This window comes from Canis aureus, chromosome 37, assembly GCF_053574225.1.
Source record: "Canis aureus isolate CA01 chromosome 37, VMU_Caureus_v.1.0, whole genome shotgun sequence".
Classification (NCBI taxonomy): Eukaryota; Metazoa; Chordata; class Mammalia; order Carnivora; family Canidae; genus Canis; species Canis aureus.
Window position 1 is genome coordinate 22,870,769 of NC_135647.1, and position 18,826 is coordinate 22,889,594.

General features: G+C 38.9%; 1 long non-coding RNA gene across 1 annotated transcript in view; it reads right to left on the bottom strand.

Annotated features, from left to right (window-relative positions):
• The window catches only part of LOC144306662 (uncharacterized), a 102,869-nt gene that overhangs the window by 8,576 nt on the left and 75,467 nt on the right, over positions 1-18,826 (bottom strand). The gene's annotated exons all lie outside the window — the stretch shown is intronic.

Below are 18,826 nucleotides of genomic sequence, written 5' to 3' on the forward strand. Positions count from 1 at the left end.
AATTCTACCAAACATTTAAAGAAGAATTAATACCTATCAATCAACATGATACATCACATCAACAAGAGAAAGGATAAAAACCATATGACCCTTTCAATAGATGCAGAAAAAGCATTTGACAAAGTACAACATTCATTCATGATAAAAACCCTCAACAAAGTAGGTTTAGAGAGAATATACATTAACATAATAAAAACCACATATGAAAACCCAAAGCTGATACCATACTCAATGGGGGAAAACCAAGAACTTTTCCCCTAAGATCAGGAACAAGACAAGGATATCCACTGTCACCACTTTTATTCAACATAGTACTGGAAGTCCCAGCCACAGTAATCAGACAACAAAAAAAATAGAAGGCATCTAAAGTGGTAATAAAGAAATAAATCTTTCACTATTGGCATATGACATGATACTATATACAGAAAACCCTAAGGACTCCACCAAAAAAATGCTAGAACTGATAAATGAAATTGATAAAGTCACAGGATACAAAATCAATACAGAAATCTTTGCATTTCTATACACTAATAATGAAGCAGAAGAAAGAGAAATTTAAAAAAACAATGCCATTTACAATTGCACCAGAAATAACAAAACATCTGGCAATAAACTTAACCAGAGGCGAAAGATGTGTACTCTGAAAACTCTAAAACACTGATGAAAGACATTGAAGATGACACAAAGAAATGGACAGATAGTCCATGTTCATGGATAGGAAGAAAAATTTTGTCAAAATGCCCATACTGCTCAAAGCAATCTACATATTCAATGCAACCCCTATTAAAATACCAAAAGCATTTTTCACAGAAATAGAACAAATAATCCCAAAATTTGTATAAACCAAAAGAGACCCCAAAGAGCCAAAGCAATCTTGAAAAAGGACAAAGATGGAGGTATCACAATTCTAGACTTTAAGTTACACTACAAAACTGTAGTGAATAAAACAGTGTGGTGTTGGCACAGAAATAGACACACAGATCAATGGAACAGAGTAGAGACCCAGAAATAAGCATGATTATATGGTCAATTCATCTGAAACAAAAGAGGAAAGAATATGTAATGGGAAAAAAGACAGTCTCTTCAATAAACGGTGTGGGAAAGCTGGACAGTAACATGCAAAAGAATGAAACTGGACCACTTTCTTACATTACACACAATTACTCAAAATAAATTAAAGATTTAAATGCAAGACCTAAAACCACAAAAATCCTGGAAGAGAATACAAGCAGTAATGTCTCTGACATTGGCAGTAGCAACAATTCTTTAGATATGTCTCCTGAGGCAAGGGAAATAAAAACAAAATTAAACTATTAGAACTACATCAAAATAAAAAGCCTCTGCACAGTGAAGGAAACAATCAACAAAACTAAAAGGCAACCTACTGAATGGGAGAAGATATTTACAAATGACATATCCAATAGAGTTAATATCCAAAACATATTTTAAAAATTTATATAACTCAACACCCAAAAAACAACTAACCCAATTTAAAAAATGAGCAGAAGACATGAACAGACATTTCTCCAAAGAAGACATGCAGATGGCAAACAGGCACATGAAAAGATGCTCATTACCATTCATCATTCATCACCAGGGAAATGAGAATCAAAACCACAATGAGGTATCACTGCACCCCTGACAGATTGGCTAAAATCAACAGCACAAGAAACAATAGGTATTGACGAGGATGTGGAGAAAAAGGAACCTTGTGCACTGTTGGTGGGAATGCAAACTGGTGCAGTCATTGTAGAAAACAATATGAAGGTTTCTCAAAAAATCAAAAACAGAACACCCCTACAATCCAGCAATCACACTATTGGGTATTTACCCAAAGAATACAAAAACACTAATTCAAGGGAGTACATGCACCCCTATGTTTATAGCAGCATTATTTACTATAACCAAATTGTGGAAGCAGCCATTGTATCCATCAAGAGATGAACAGATAAAGAAGAAGTGGTATATTTATACAATGGAATTTTATTCAGCTATAAAAAAATGAAGTCTTGCCATTTGCAACTATGTGGATGGGACTAGAGGATATTATGCTAAGAAATAAGTCAGAGAAAGACAAATACCATATGATTTCACTACAGGGGAAATTTAAGAAACAAAACCAATGAGCAAAGGAGAAAAAAGAGAGAGACAGAGAAACAAATTCAAGAAACAGACTGTTAACTGTAGAGAACAAAGTGATGGTTACCAAAGAGGAAGTGGCTGGGTGGATGAATAAAACAAGTAATTAAGGGAATTAAGAAGACACTTATCATGATAAGCACTGAATAATGTTAGAATTCTTGAATCTTTTGTACACTGTAAATTAATATAACACTGTAAATATACTGGAAAATTAAAGACTTAAATTAAAAATTTTAATTAAAAAAAAGAGTTAATATCTAGTCTTTTCAAACAATTCCAAAAAATGGAAAAGAACAGAGAGCTTCCAAATTCATTCTATGTCACCAGTGTCACCTGATACCAAAACCAGTAAAGACACTACAAAAAAAAGAAAACTATAGACCAACATCTCTGATGAACATAGTTGCAAATATCCTCAACAAAATATAGTAAACTGAATTCAACAGACATTAAAAAAAATATTCTCCACAATCAAGTAGAATTTATGTCAGGGAGGCAAGGATGGCTCAATATTACAAACTAATCAATATGATAGATCAAATTAATAAGAAAAAAGATAAAAATCAAATGATCATCTCAATAGATGCAGAAAAAGCATTTGACAAGACGCATCTAGTCATGATAAAAACTCTCAACAAAGGAGGTTTAGAAGACACAAAAAAATGTCCAGAAAGAGAAGTACAGCTAGGTCAGGCTACAACCAGAACAAAGTGGCATCTGAAGTTTATGTTTGAATATCTGCTTTCAAACTTTTAGGTACACCAAGGAGTGAATTTTATATTTCACTTTTTGAGGAATCACCAAACTCTTTTCCAAAGTAGCTGTAATATTTCACATCCCCACCAGTAATGTGTGAAGATTCCGGTTTCACTACATTCTTGACAATGCTTGTTATTGTCTTTTTTATTGTAACCATCCTAGGGGTGCGAGGTATTATCTCACTGTGGTTTGAATTTGCATTTCCCTAATAACTAATGATGGTGAGTATCTTTGCATGTGCTTCTTGGCCAACTGTCTATCTCCTTTGGAGAAATAGTTATTCATGTCCTTGACCTATTTTTTAATGGGCCTTTTGAAATTTTGTTATGAAGTTGTTAGAGTTCTTTTTTTTCCTTTTTTTAATTTATTTTTTATTGGTGTTCAATTTACTAACATACAGAATAACCCCCAGTGCCCGTCACCCATTCACTCCCACCCCCCGCCCTTCTCCCCTTCCACCACCCCTAGTTCGTTTCCCAGAGTTAGCAGTCTTTACGTTCTGTCTCCCTTTCTGATATTTCCCACACATTTCTTCTCCCTTCCCTTATATTCCCTTTCACTATTATTTATATTCCCCAAATGAATGAGAACATATAATGTTTGTCCTTCACCGACTGACTTACTTCACTCAGCATAATACCCTCCAGTTCCATCCACGTTGAAGCAAAGTTCTTGATATATTCTGGATACGAGGCCTTTATTAGATAAAAGATTGCAAATATTTTCTCTTTTCCCTTCTTGATAATGTCCTTTACTGCACAAAATTGTTAATTTTGATAAAGTCCAACTTATCTATTTTTAAATTTTTTGCTTATGCTTTTGTTGTCTTATTTGGAAAACCATTGCCAAATCCAAACTCATAAAGATTTGTTTCTTTTTAAGAGTTTAATAGTTTCAGTTTTTATATTTTAATACCTGATACACTTGAAATTAATTTTCATAAATGGTATGAAGCAGTCCAATTTCATTCTTTTTCATGTGGATATCCAGTTGTCCTAGCACCATTTATCAGAAAGACTATTCATTCCCCTATTGAATGGTCCTGGTTCCCTGGTCAAAATCAATCGACTATAGACTTAAGTTTATCTCTGGACATATTTCTATTCCATTGATCTACATATCTGTTGTTACATCAATACCACATTATTTTGGTTACTATAGCTTTGTAGTAAGTTTTCAAGTTGGGAAGCATAAGTTTTCCAACTTTGTTTTTCTTTTTTAATATTGTTTTGGCTATTTAGAGATCCTTACAATTTCATATGAATTTGAGGGTTGGTCTTTTCTGTTTCTGCAAAAGCCTGTTGGAATTTTGGTAGAGACTGATTGAATCTGTAAATTGCTAGGGGTAGTTTTGCCATCTTGAAAATATTAAATCTTCCATTTCGTGAACATGGGATGTTTTTTCATTTTTTTAGGTCTTCTTTAATTTATTTCAGCAATGTTGCATACTTTTCAGTGTACAATTTCTACTCTTCCTTGGTTATATTTATTCCTAAGTATTTTATTATCTTAGATGCTATGATAAATGAAATTGTTCTCTTAATTTTTTTTGCATTGTTTATAGTTGGTGATTTCTGTGTGTTGACCTTGTGCCCTACAACTAACTCTGCAGACTTTATATGCTCAAGTAGTTGTATATACATTATTTAGCAATTTCTATATATGAGATAATGGCATCAGCCAATAGAGATTATTTTGCTTCTTCCTTTCTTATTTATATGCCTTTTGTTTGTTTCTTTCTTTCCTTCTTCATTTTCCTTACCTAATTTTTCTAGCTAGAACTTACAATACACTGTTGAATAGCAATATCTTGATTCCCAATATCTTGATCTTGGGAAATACAATTTATTCTTTTTCACTGAGTATGATGTTAGCTGTTGAGTTTTTCATAAATGTCTTGTATTATGTCAAGGAGATTTCATCCTATTCTTGATTTTTTTAATGTTTTTATCATGAAAGAGTATTGGATTTTGCTAGATGCTTTTTCTCTATCAGCTAAGATATCCATATAAGTTTTTAAATTTATTCTATTAATATGGTATATTATATTAACTATTTCCACATGCTAAGCCAGCATTGCTTTCTTAGATAAATACCACTTGGTCATGATGTATTAACCCTCTTAATAAGCTGTTGAATTTGGTTTGCTAGTATCTTATTGAGAATTTTTTGCATCTACATTCACAAAGGATATTGGTCTATAGTTTACTTTTGTTGTCAAGTCTTTGTATGGCTTTGATATCAGGGCTATGCTGTCCTCATAGAATGAGTTAGGAAGTATTCTCTTCTATTTTTTGGAAGGGTTTAAGAAAAATTAGTATTAATTCTCCCTCAAATGCTTAGTAGAAGTCACTTGTGAAGCCATCTGGTCCTGTGCTTTCCTTTGGGGGAAATTTTAAATTACTGATTCAGTGTCTTATTTGTTGTGCATATCCTCAGATTTTATATTTCTTCTTGACTTTAACAGAAACTAGAGCCTTATAATGTAATATTCAAAATGTCCAGGATTCATCCAAAATTAAGTGACATAGAAAGAGAAAAAATGTGTCCAATTCCCTGTTGGAATTACCAAAGTATTTAAAGGCAGCTATTGTAACTGTACTTGATGAGGTAAAAAGGAACACTCTACACAAACAGGAAAATAGAAAATCTCAGCCAATAAATAAAGACCAAATAAGAACTAAATGGAATTTTTAAAACTGAAAAAATATAACATCTCCAATTAATAAATCATGGGTGGGCTCAATGGCAAAATGCAGATGACAAAGAAAAAGTCAGTGACACTGAATATAAATAGAAATTATACAGTCTGAAGAAAAAAGAATAATATTGGGGAAAAAATGAACAAAGCATGAGGGATCAGGAGAACATTATTAAATGTCTTACATTTGTGTCACTGTCCTAGGGGAGAAGAAAAAAGGATTGATGAAGAAAAAAATGTTTTAAAGAAATAATAGCAAATTGTCCAAATTTGTAGAAGACATAAATTTAAAGATTTAAGAAGTGCAGCAAAATGTAATATGAAGGAAACCATACCCAGACTCACCTAATCAAATTCTGAAAACCAGAGATGAGGAAAATGTCTTGAATGCAGCCAAAGGAAAACAAAGTATTACAAAAGGACAACAATTTGAATTACTCTGGATTTTTCATCAAATAACCATGGAGGCTAGAAGACTGGAGCACATCTTAAGAGTGCTAAAAGATATTCACCAATCCAGAATTCTATATCAAGTGCAATATCTTCAGGAATTAATATGAAACATATTCTCAATGATTAAAAACTAAAAGTATTTGTCATCAAGAGACATCAACTAGAAGGATGCTGAATAAAGCTCTATAAGCTGGAGGAAAACTTGTAACTTCAAGAGTCAAGGAAAAGCAATCAGGTTGGCAAAGATCTGTATAAACATTAAATTACTTTTCTTTCAAATGTTCAACCTCCCTGGGCATCAGGGAAATACAAATCAAAATCACAATGAGATTCCACCTCACACCAGTCAGAATGGCTAAAATTAACAAGTCAGGTAAGGACATATGTTGGTGAGGATGTAGAAAAAGGGGAACCCTCTCACCTTGTTGATGGGAATGCAAACTGGTACAGCCACTGTGGAAAACAGTATGGAGGCTCCTCAAGAAGTTAAAAATAGAGCTACCTTAACACTCAGAAATTGCAGTACTAGGCATTTATCCAAAGGATATAACACAGTGATTCAAAGGGGCATATGAACCTCAAAGTTTGCAGCAGCAATGTCCACAATACTAAAATATAGAAAGAGCCCAGAAGTCCATCGACAGATGAATGGATAAAAAAGTTGTGAATATATATATATAATGGAATATTAGCCATCAAAAAGAATGAAATCTTTCCATTTGCAATGACATGTTTGGAACTAGAGGGTATTATGCTAAGTAAAATAAGTCAGTCAGAGAAAGATACCATGTGATTTCACTCATATGTGGAATTTAAGATACGAAACCGATGAACATAGGGGAAGGGAAGGGAAAATACAATAAGGTGAAAACAGAGAGGGAGACAAGCCATAAGAGGCTCTTAACTTTAGGAAACAAACCAAGGGTTGCTGGAGGGGAGGTGGGTGGGGGGAATGGGAGAACTGGGTAATGGGCATTAAGGAGGGCATGTGATGTAATGAGCATTGGGTATTGTATGCAACTGATAAATCAATAAATTCTACCCTTAAACTAATTTTTAAAAAATAAAATAAGATAAAATAGCTTCCTGGGTGCCTGGCTGGCTCAATCAATAGAACATGCAACTCTTAATCTTAGGGTTGTGAGTTTGAGCTCACATTGGGGGCAGAGATTACAAAAACTATAAAATAGTATAAATAAATAAATAAATAAATCATCAAAATAACCCAACTAGATACATTAAATAAATAAATAACTTTTCTTCCCTTACATTCTTAAAATATTTATTACTATTGAAAACAAAACAAAATAAAACAGTACAATGTCTGGTGGCATTTCCAATACATATACAGGATTATATGAACTACATAGTTGTATAGCTTCTATGTTATATTTTTATTTATTTATTTATTTTTATTTTTTTTATTTATGATAGGCACACCGTGAGAGAGAGAGAGAGGCAGAGACACAGGCAGAGGGAGAAGCAGGCTCCATGCACCGGAAGCCCGACGTGGGGTTGGATCCCGGGTCTCCAGGATCGCGCTCTGGGCCAAAGGCAGGCGCTAAACCGCTGCCACCCAGGGATCCCTATGTTATATTTTTTATGGTAAAAGTTGATAAGTTGACTATATTTTTAAAAAGCATGTATATTGTACATGCTCTAGAACATGGATCTAGAACAAAGGATCTAGAACAATACTTTAAAAATGCAAAGATTGGGGCACCTGGGTGGCTGAGTTGGTTAAGCACCCGACTCTTGATTTTAGCTCGGGTCACGATCTCAGGGTCATGAGATCGAGCCCTGCCTCCGAATCCATGGTGAGTTTGGACAAAGCTTGCTTAGGGTTCTCTCTCCCTCTCTCTGACCCTCCCCTTCCTCTTTCTCTCTTTATCTCTCTCTCTCTTTCTCAGAAAAAAAAAAAAAACAATAAAAATGCAAAGATCTATAGACAAAAAAAGCAAGAGCTAAACAAAAATAGAATGCTGAAAAAATTTTCCAAGAGTCCAAAGACCGGGAAAAAGAGAATAGAACAAAACATGGCAGAGAAACGAAAAACCAAAAACAAATAATATACTAAATAAAATAAAATGACTCTCAAGTACATTATGCTAAATGTAGAAAGCCTGACTAATGAGGTTACATAGTACATAATTCCATTTACACGACATTCCGGAAAAGGCAAAACCATAGGTGTGGAGAATAGATCGGTGGTTGCCAGCAACAGGGGTAGAGTTTGGTTTGATTACAAAATGGCAAAACAAGGAATGTCTTTGGTGTGATGTGCTTGGCATCTTCTTTGCATGCTTCTTTCCTATCCTGGGTGTCTCCACCAGAGTCTGGCTTGAGAGCTCAAGTCAGCTTGAGCTACTTAAAAGTCAGCTACTTAAAAATTATAAGTCAGCTACTGAAAAATTCAAGCACTGTAATAAGCAGACATTATGTAAATAGGATAGGCTATTTGAGAGGGAAAAAAATCTGTTTAGCCCATTAATTAGCAGGACTGCATTACTAATTATTCCAGAAAACCAAATCACTCTTTCTAAACATTGTTTTGAAAAGCCACTATCATTCCGACCTGGGATGCCAGGAATACACTTATCCTAGTGCAGTCTTGGCCGTCAACCTACCCTCCTACCCCCTGCCCTCCTGGGAACCCAGAGCGGGAGGCGTCCTAGGAGTTGCCAAGAGGGGAAGAGATTTGCACTGATCGGGCAGTTCCTCCTAAGTGGAAGCAGTTTGTTCCAAATGCCTCCAGAATACTTGGGGGAGCCAACATGAGGTAAGCATGGTAACAAAATAGAGTAGAAAAACCATAGGAGGGGAAAGTAAGATGTGTTTATTTTCTAGATGGAGTGAGACAGCTCATTGGAGACTGTGTACATAGTATAATAGCTTATTTTCAACAGTATCCACAGTGTGTACTTACTCTATGATAGAATGTCATCCTCCTGCCTGTCTTGCTGTGAGTGTTCCCTACATGAGTCTGTGCCTCGACTTTAATGCTCCCCCTGCCTGGGCAGGACTCCACGTGAAACACAGTGGAACTACTCAATTGGCACTGCTTGGAAATATTGTTCCGTTTGCATAATTAGAAATACTTACATGACAATTGGCTTCTGAAGGCCAATGTGTTATCTATAGGAGTCTGCTCCATTTTCAGTGGACAATTTTTAACTCAAGGGCTATGCATTGGTAGAGCTTTGTAGATGCGATTGCCACCAATTGCTAATGGGGAGTCAGCAGGAGTGTCCATGACATGACCAGGAAGAGGACAGGGCGATCACTCAGGCTGATGAAAGGCAGCCACAAGCAGGCTGCCATTAATTTAGAATGACTGCTTGGACGTGCCATCAACCTAATTAAAATATCTATTGTGCCTTTAAGTGTAAATATCATACTTATGATGACTTATTAAGCAGGAATTCTTGCCAGTCACTGGCTTCTCTCTGTCTTCATGTTGGAAAACAGCCCAGCCTATTGTGACAGTGATAGCTAAGGCCAACTGACCCTACATTCCTTATCATCCCCATTATCCTCTCCCTATGCTGGGAGCCCTGTGGGCCACCTATTCTCTTGGTACTGCCATCCCCAAGCAACTATCCCAACTTTTTTCCACTTGATATAACAATATTTCCATATTCCCTACCCTCTCTTTGGCACCCTCTGGATTTTTGTCTCCTGAGATGTTTTAAACTCTCATCAAATGTTCCTGCACCTATAAAAATCTAGCTCCGTCCTGCAGATTTTGCCTCTCCAGCCCCTCCATCCAAGTGTGCACGTCCTTTTCCCACGTCTCCTCATCCTCAGGACAGTCCACCCAGTCCCATTACTCTTCTACAAACCAATAATCTTCCCCTCATGGTTCATGCCACCAGGTCTGCTGTACGCCTCCCAAATAAGTTCTAACATTCCTTTCCTGGGCTCCAGATGGTCCCTAGCAGTGTCCCACAGCCCTTCATCCTTAGCAGGTCTCAGAGGCTCCTCACCCATGCCCCAGACCCACTGCCCCTCCTAGCCTCTCCTTACCCAGTCTCCAGCCAACTGGCTCATTCTGGTCCTTCCTCCTGGCTGTTCACTTATCCCTGTGACAAACTCCTGGTCAGCCTTTGAACTCAAGTTGGAGTCACCTCTATAATAGAAATCCTAACTATTCTCTAACTTCCAGGAGGTGTGAAGATCTCACTCCTCTCTTAAACACTATGCATTGTTGTAGTATAACAGTTATTGAATGGGTTAATGTCGTCTCTCCTGATTGACTCAGGACATACTGAGGGCACTCTTTTCCTCCTCCTCTTCCTCCTGTTCTTCCTCTTCCTCTACCTCCTTCTTTTCCTCCTTAATTTTCTTCCCTTTTAATATTTTATTTTTGTGCATAGTTCCCTATCTGGCTATGAGTCCTTACTGAATGAAGATATGAATAATTTTGGTAGGATTCACGATGTCTGAAATATCTACCTTCATTTAATGGATGAGAAAATTGAAAGAGAAGCCCAAGGAGCAGATGTGATTTCTCAGTCACACAGCTTGTGTCAAACCAGTGCTGGAACCCAGATGTTCTGAATCCTAGCCCTAGGGAAACTTCATAGTGCGCTACACTTCAATTCTGTATTTAGAGGCAGTTCAGGTTATTAATTAATGCTTTCAATCATTAAAAATTATAAAAATATACATAAAACATTTACTCTATTGAAATATTTTGGAAGGCTTCTCGGAATGGTAATTATATCTATAACTTTTAAGAAAAGAAAAGAAAAAAAACTACCAAACACATAAAAATGAATCATAGGAATTATAACTACACTGAAACTAAGGAAATCTGTCATTTTTACCAACTTGAAAGACTATTAGCCAAAGGAAACACAGCTTGGATTCAATTAAATGCCATCTTTATTCACTGGAATACAATGTAATATGTTGAATGAATCATCTGTCAGGGAGGCAGGGTAGGCAGGGAGCCACTAGGACACCTCACAGGCTCTCAAGCAAAGTAACTGGTTGCCCTCTTTGAGTCTAGAACATTCTCCAGTTAGCATCTTCACAGGGGTGGGAGGGCTGGTGTAGATCAGCATGCTCTTGAGAGAGAATTACATATTAACCTCTTCTAGGTGCTAAGAGAGTCCTACGAGCCCGAACTATAATTTAAAAATATGAAAAAGCCAAGATAATTTACTAGACTCTTGAGGAGAATGAGCAACCAGAAAGGACACTAAGCCAGGCAACCAGCACAAATGGCTCCCAATTAAAAAGATTTAATGTGAAGAACAGAAGATAATCTTTAATAAATTCTGAATAGTATTCACAGTAACATCCGAAGCCTCCTCTGAAAAAGAACCCACCAGAGACATAAAAAATAATTGTAGAAAGAACAATAATCAAATAAATATAACATTTAATCAAGGAACTGAGCAGCAGAAAGAACATTGTTTCTTTTTTTTTTTAAGATTTTATTTATTTATTCATGAGAGACACAAAGAGAGAGAGAGAGAGAGGCAGAGACACAGGCAGAGGGAGAAGCAGGCTCCATGCAGGGAGCCCGACGCGGGACTTGATCCCAGGTCTCCAGAATCAGGCCCTGGGCCGAAGGCGGTGCTAAACCACTGAGCCAGCCACCTGGGCTGCCCCAGAAAGAACATTGTTAAAAATAAAATTTTACAATTGGTAAATCAGTGGAACAAAGTACCCCCTCAACATGATGAAAGAGGAAAAGAGATAGAAATTACAGCGAAGAAAGGTAAAGAACTCAGAAGTTGTGAGAGAGTCAATACCAACATCTTCTTAATAGCAGTCCCATAAATTGAAAATGTACACACATGATAGCAAAACAATTATTAAGAAATACTAAATTATTGACAGTAAAAACTTTTGTTTTCTTCCGAGTTGCCCTAACCCAACCCAACACAAAACATTAAGTCCTATTCTCATGGGCCAGTGAAGATAATTCTAACGACCCACAATACTCTCTCCCAAACACTTGGGCATTCCCTCCTGAACAACCCGCACTGGACACCACTGGATCAAAACAGCCAGATCTGTGCAAAACCCACTCATTCCTTCTACATGAGGTGGAGAAAAATCAGCCTTGCATAAAACCCAGGTTATAGACCCAACTGATTCCTGGATAAATGACTTGTAAGACGTACACACCACTTAAGAATAGTGATTTCCACCATAGATGAGTCTTAATGCAGTTTAACAAATATCTACTGAACAAAACACTTCACATCTCAGTCTGAGTCAGCTCCATGTGGGCTGACTCAACCTTTCCCCTAATGAGTACTTTCTTACGTGACCAAAGGAGTTCACCAAATTTACTTCGTAAAATGAAGAGTGGTATACACTCCAAAATGATTTTCTTCTCCATCCTAAAAATATTAAAACTACTGCAACTTCCAATCCTCATAATTATGCACAACATTGCAAATTAATGAGTTTTAAACTATTTTCTGAGGAATGAATGGGAGGAGAAATATGAATAAAATTCCAGATTATTTAATAAAAAACAGGTGATAAGGGAAAGAAAAGGGAAGTAAGTGCATGTTGAATTCTTGGCTATATGAAGGCTGCTGGTTATAAATAATGTTTAATTCTTAACTTTGATAGAAGAATGTAGGAAAAAATATGTTTGTAATAATTTAAGAGTAACCATTCTTAGACTAACATTTAGGTGTAATATTTCATATCCCTAGAGCAGGAAAAAAAATCCAAAAAAATGATCAAACAAAGAAGAGACAGGGAAGATGAAAAAAGGAAGCAATAAGAAATCACAAAGAACATAAAACATAAAATAAGATGGCAAGAGAAAGATTAAGTATATCATTCATCGCAATAAATAATAGTGCTCATGGATAAAATTATTCTCCTTGCCATGTCTTATATTCAAAGAAAAAAAACAGATTAAATAAAAAAGCAAAAGAACGGCTAAATGCTACTTATAAGGTATTATCTATTAAAAAAATGTTAAAGGAAAAAGGTAAAAAATAAAAGTGAGCAAGAATATATCAGAATTCTGCTAACAATTCAAATGGCAAAAATAGTAACCCCACATAGAGTACATTTTAAGGTCAAAACATCAAATAAGGCTGAGAAGAACTTTATTGATAAAACATACTATCTCTAAATAAACTGTAACAGACAAACACTAAATTATATTGCATGGCAGTACTTACAACAAAAAAAATTAGGAATTCAAGTTTATTCAAATAAGATCATGATGAGATTTATAAATTTATGTCAAATCCAGTAGAAAAAGAACTAATATGATGAGAGCATATGAGTCGCACAATATGCTTTATTTAATAGTTATACTATTAAAATTAAGATTATAAAATTATAAAAAAGAAAATTATAAAATTATAAAAAAGAAAATCTTTTCAAAATATTCATCTACTAGTTAAAGAAATTGCTTATAAACTGTGCCATAAAGAAAATCTTAACAAGTTCATGTAGACAGATACATAGATGGCAATCAGACATATGCTATTCTCTGATAACATAGCTAAGGTAAACCACCAAAATATAGCCCCCAATCCACCTAGAAACTTGAAAGCACTCATAAGTGCTTTGCGAAAATGAAATGAGGTGGGACGCCCAGGTGGCTCAGCGGTTGAGCATCTGCCTTCACCTCAGGGTGTGATCCCAGGTGCAGGGATCCAGTCCCACATCGGCCTCCCTGCAGGGAGCCCGCTTCTCCCTCTGCCTGTGTCTCTGCTTGTCTCTCAGTGTCTCTCATGAACAAATAAATAAAATCTTTTAAAAAAATGAAATGAGGTACTCCATGTGGTGTCCTTCCATAGGGGTCTCTGGGGAGATAGAGATAGATAGATGGATAGATAGGTAGATAGTAGAGATGGAAAGAGAGAGAAAGTTGAGATTGATTGATTGGTTGCCTGATTGATTGATTGATTGATTGACAGAGATTTCAACAGTGTTATGGGCTGGGTTTCATCCCACTTCCTAAAACTTACATGTTGAAGTCCTAACTCCCAAGTATCTCAGAATGTGGCTGTATTTGGAGATTGGGCCTGTAAGTGATAATGAAAGCTAAACAAGATCATGAGGCTGGGCCTTAATCCAATCTGACTGGGGCCTTATAAGAAGAGGAATTTGGACACACACAGAAACTCCCTAGGATAGACCAGGTGACACTCAAGCATCAAGAAGTCCATCCAGGGGCGCGTCAGTTAAGCATCTGCCTTCGGCTCAGGTCATGATCCTGGAGTCCTGGGATGGAGCCCCAAATCGGGGTCTCTTCCTCTTCCCCTGACTCTCCCTCTTCCTCTGCCTGCTACTTACCCTGCCTGTGCAATCTTTCTCTGTCAAATAAATACTTTTTTTAAATCTTAAAAAAAAAAGGCCATCTATAAGCTGAGGAGAGAAGCCACAGAAGAAATCAACCTGCTGACCTCTCGATCTTGGATTTCTAGCTCCCAGAACAGCAAGGAAGCAAATCTGTGTTGGGTCAGCCCCCCAGCCCATGGGACTGGCTATAGCCACCCTATCAGATCAATGCAGCCAGTGCCAGCCAGCAAGCCTGCCCACCGTGGCGGTGTGAAGGGGCAGGAGCCGGAGTTCTGCGGTTCCCCTCAAGTCTCCATGGCCGGGTTTCTGGTGATGTGAGCCTCTCACTGAGCCGTGTGTGGGCCTAATGCTGCAGGTGTGTGTCTCTACACAACACGGCTCCTAAAGAAACCCATCCTCCTCACTGCCCCCCTCGCCCCCCTCGCCCCCCTCACCCAAGTGGAAGAACAGAAATTAGATCAAGCAATGGAGGGAAAACCGTCTGTGCTGAGCGTTTGCTGAGCCCAGCACTCTGTCCACTGCACTTTATGGTCAATTTAAGAAATTTTCAGCAGCAATTTTGCCTATGTGCCACATTAGCCCTATACGCTACTTTAGAGCTTAACCTTTAGCCAAGCGTCACTCCGCAGGCTAGCATGGTATCTAGTTTGATGCTGCCAGACAAATGCACAAGAAGATCACCAGAAACAGAAACCCCCACACACACATTTAGTTGGTCACTATCTGACCAACTAAAAATATTTGCAACCTACACAAATGTGCACACGTGCATTCACTGCGTGGAATGGGAGTTCCTAGCCCACAACTCAACCCTCCTACTTGGAGTTTCCTTCCCGAAGAAGTTTCCGTGCAACAGCTAAAGAGGCAACAAAAAATAACTCTCAGTAAGTGAGCAGGCATGGAGTTGCCCCTTCTTGCCAGGGCGCCATCAGTTGAATCTCCGGGATGGAGTGTACACAGCCAGGGTCCACTTCAGTGCCTCACAGACCTCGACCCCTGAGGACCACCTTCGAACTGTTGACCTCTCTTCAGCCTTCCTGACCTGCCTGGTCAGAGTGGAGGCAGGGAGGGGAGGAGAAGAGAGAAAAGGCTGGTTCAGCCCAGCCCACTGCCCACAGGAGGAAGGAAGCCCAGAAGAGGAGGTGGGTCTGCCGAATGGGCCGATCCCAGCAACAGAGCGAAGAGATGACCACATGTAAGCTCAAACGTCACCTCATCAGTATTTCAGGTGTCAAAGCCTGTCCAATCATAAAACATGACTTTTCCTCTTTGGAGGAAGAGCTACCAAAGGGAGTGAGGAGTGGGAAGAAAGAATGGAAATGAAGATTTCACCCATAGGAGTCTGCGGGAATCCAGTCGTGTGTAGACTTTCACGTAAGTGAAGGAAAGGTAGGGGCCTCATAAATGATGCTGGCACAATGGGGAAGGTGGGAGGAAGAAATGTTAGATGGTCCCCCTCCACCGCATAACTTGCTGCCATGAGGAAAATAAATTCCAGATAGCCACAGTATTAAATATTACAAAACAATACGTAAAATTATTTAAAATACAGAAAGCAAAATAAATAAATTAATTAATTAATTAAAATAATAAAATAAAATAATAAAATAAAATAAAATAAAATAAAATACAGAAAGCTCTTGGGACACCTGGGTAGCTCAGCCAGTTGAGTCTGACTTGTGATTTCAGCTCTGGTCATATTCTCATGGGTTATTGGATCAAGCCTCATATCTGGCTCTGCACTCAGCAGAGATTCTGTTCGAGATTCTCTCCCTCTGTGCCTCCCTCCATGTGCTCGTGCACATATTCTCTCTCTCTCTCCCAAATACATAAATCTTTAAAAAAAAGAAAAGGAAAGAAAATACAAACAACTCTTTGTGTAGGGGGAAATTCTTTCTAAGCATGAAACAAAACCCATAAGTCATAAAAAATTAAATTCATGAATAAAAACTGCATAGCTACTTAAATATTGAAGATTTAGAAATGAAATTAAATACTATCTGAACAACTAAAAATATTTGCAACCTACATGACAGATGGAGGTAAAACAGTATTTTCAATATGTAAAAAATTCTTGCAAATCTATAGTGAAAAGACAAAATAATTGTTTTAATGAACAGGTGATGGGAACAGAAAATCCACAGTAGAAGCAGAAATGGCCAAAGCAGCTCTTTCTGCCCACAGGTCCTGTCCCTATCCTTTAATAAAAATACCTTAAAAAAAAAAAAAAAAAGAAATGAAGTGACCAAAAAGCATATGAAAAGAGACTTCACTCTAAACAAGAAAAGACAAATTATCGCAGCAGTGAAGTTCATTCGTCTAAATTGCTAGACAACATTAAGCGTCTGTGACGGTGTCGAGACAGGCCTTTCACTCCTGGTGGGAGGTCAACCAAGTACAAGAACAATTTGTCAGGATGTATTAAAATTTAAAAGAAACTCCATGAGGACACAGCTAGCCCAGGCGGAAGGCTCAGGTTGACAGGTGTCAGAGACACCCCCAGACACCCTAGGACCTGGTCTTGAATCCCTGGACCTTTCACCCTGGGCCTAGGTGGAGGCAGCAGCCACTGGAGGCTTGTAGGGTGGTAGTGGCTTCCCAGGGGTGGGATTCCGTGTGTGCACCAGGTGATACACTTTAGGGGAAGGAGCCAACTCCTCACTCCCCTGGCTCCTCCCTGGGCTTTGGGAATACTGGCGAGTCTCAGGGCCTGCATCTTCATTTCCCTCCTGCCCTGTACCCCCCAAACTAGGCCCATCAGACTTAAGGCCCCTTCAAACAGGCCCTCAGCCTCCCACCGTGCCAAGCCACCCATGTAGGGAAGCCATCCTGACTCTGCCAACCCACAGTCCACACCTTTGGGAGCCCTGCCCTCCCACTTCCACACCCCACACTGTGGACAGGCATGGCCAAGCATCCTTGATGGGTCTTGATCTGGACTCCTCAGTAGCTCCTGCATTGCAAGGTCCCAGCACCGTCAGCCTCAAGTCACCCAGTCGTGTCCTAAGACCTCTACGCTCCATCCAGAGGCAGGCAGTCTTGGCGTGCAAGCATCTGTGCCAAAGTAAGCAATTAGTGTTTTGCTGAATTTATTAAAAATGTTATTAAAGTTCAAGCAGATGAACCCCCTTTGGGGTACCTACCCCAGAAAAAGCCAATACATGTGCCAAAAAGGGAGTGTGTTCATCTAAGCATTGATTGTAATCATGATCTTCCATAAACAACCCCAAATAGTTATCTTCAAGGGGTGATGTGCTGTGTCCGTATTATAAAGTGGCACATTGTGTTTTAAAAGAACAAAGCAACAATATATGCACTGATATGAAAAATAACCATGTGTTTGAGTTAATCAATGGCCTTCAGAATAATACCTATAATAGCATTCGTTTACAAGTATACGGATACACAGATACACGCACATACGTGTATTTGTGTCTGCATGCCTGTGTGTGTGTGTCTGTGTGTGGGAGGGGGAAGCCACAAAACCATGTACTTTTATAGAAACATATGACTATGCAAGGGCATAGCTTAAAAATCCAAAAGAACAAAAACCAAATAAGAAGAGTAGTTCCCTCTGAGGAAGGGGTGGGTGGTCACAATCATATCTTAATTTTTCACAAGAAGGGAGTCTTTAATTAATTTATATATATGTATGCATATGCATACCTATATGTATACATGATTATATATATATTAAATCCACAGAACAAATAAAATTGGCCAATAAGCTTTTTAGCCATATCTACAAATAAACGCAATTTTTTCTTTTTTTAAAAAAAAGATTTTATTTATTTATTTGAGAGAGAGAGAGAGAGAGTGTGAGCACAAATGGGGTGAGGGGCAGAGGGAGAATCAGGCTCCCCGCTGAGCAGGGAGCCCCATGTGGGGCTCATCCCAGGACCCCGGGATTGTGACCTGAGCTGAAGGCAGATGCTTAACCGACTGAGGACCCCCGCTCCCCCCCGCCCCGGGGCCCCAAGACATGCACATTTTTCACATGGCAAGGGTCCTCCTTTCATTTGTCAGTCCGGCAAGAACTAAGCAGCATGAGGATTTCAGCTGTGAGCCAAGGTCCGGGTGACAGGAGCGCATGGGTCACCCATCATCACCACCACCACCAACCCCCCCCCCCCCGCCCCGCTGCCCACCGGTGCGGTCCAGCCGTTGCCGTAGCAACCAGCTGTGAGGTGCGGCCCGTGGCCCTCTCCTCTGTGGGCTCCAGTCTCTTGCCCTCTGTCCTGTCCCCTACCCCAGCTTCCTGGGCCCCTCTGGGCATGCGAGCCACACACTAGAAGTCAGAGGCAACACATTCTGGGGGCGACGCCTTGACGGGAGCTGAGACCCCGTGCTCTCCCCTCCATCCCTCGGAGAGCAACTCCGCGCACACGCTCCACAGCTCCTGGGCGCCGGGAGAGGGAAGGGCCGCCCGATGCAGCAGTGGCCAGCTCAGTAACCACCCCCCCCCCCGCTCCC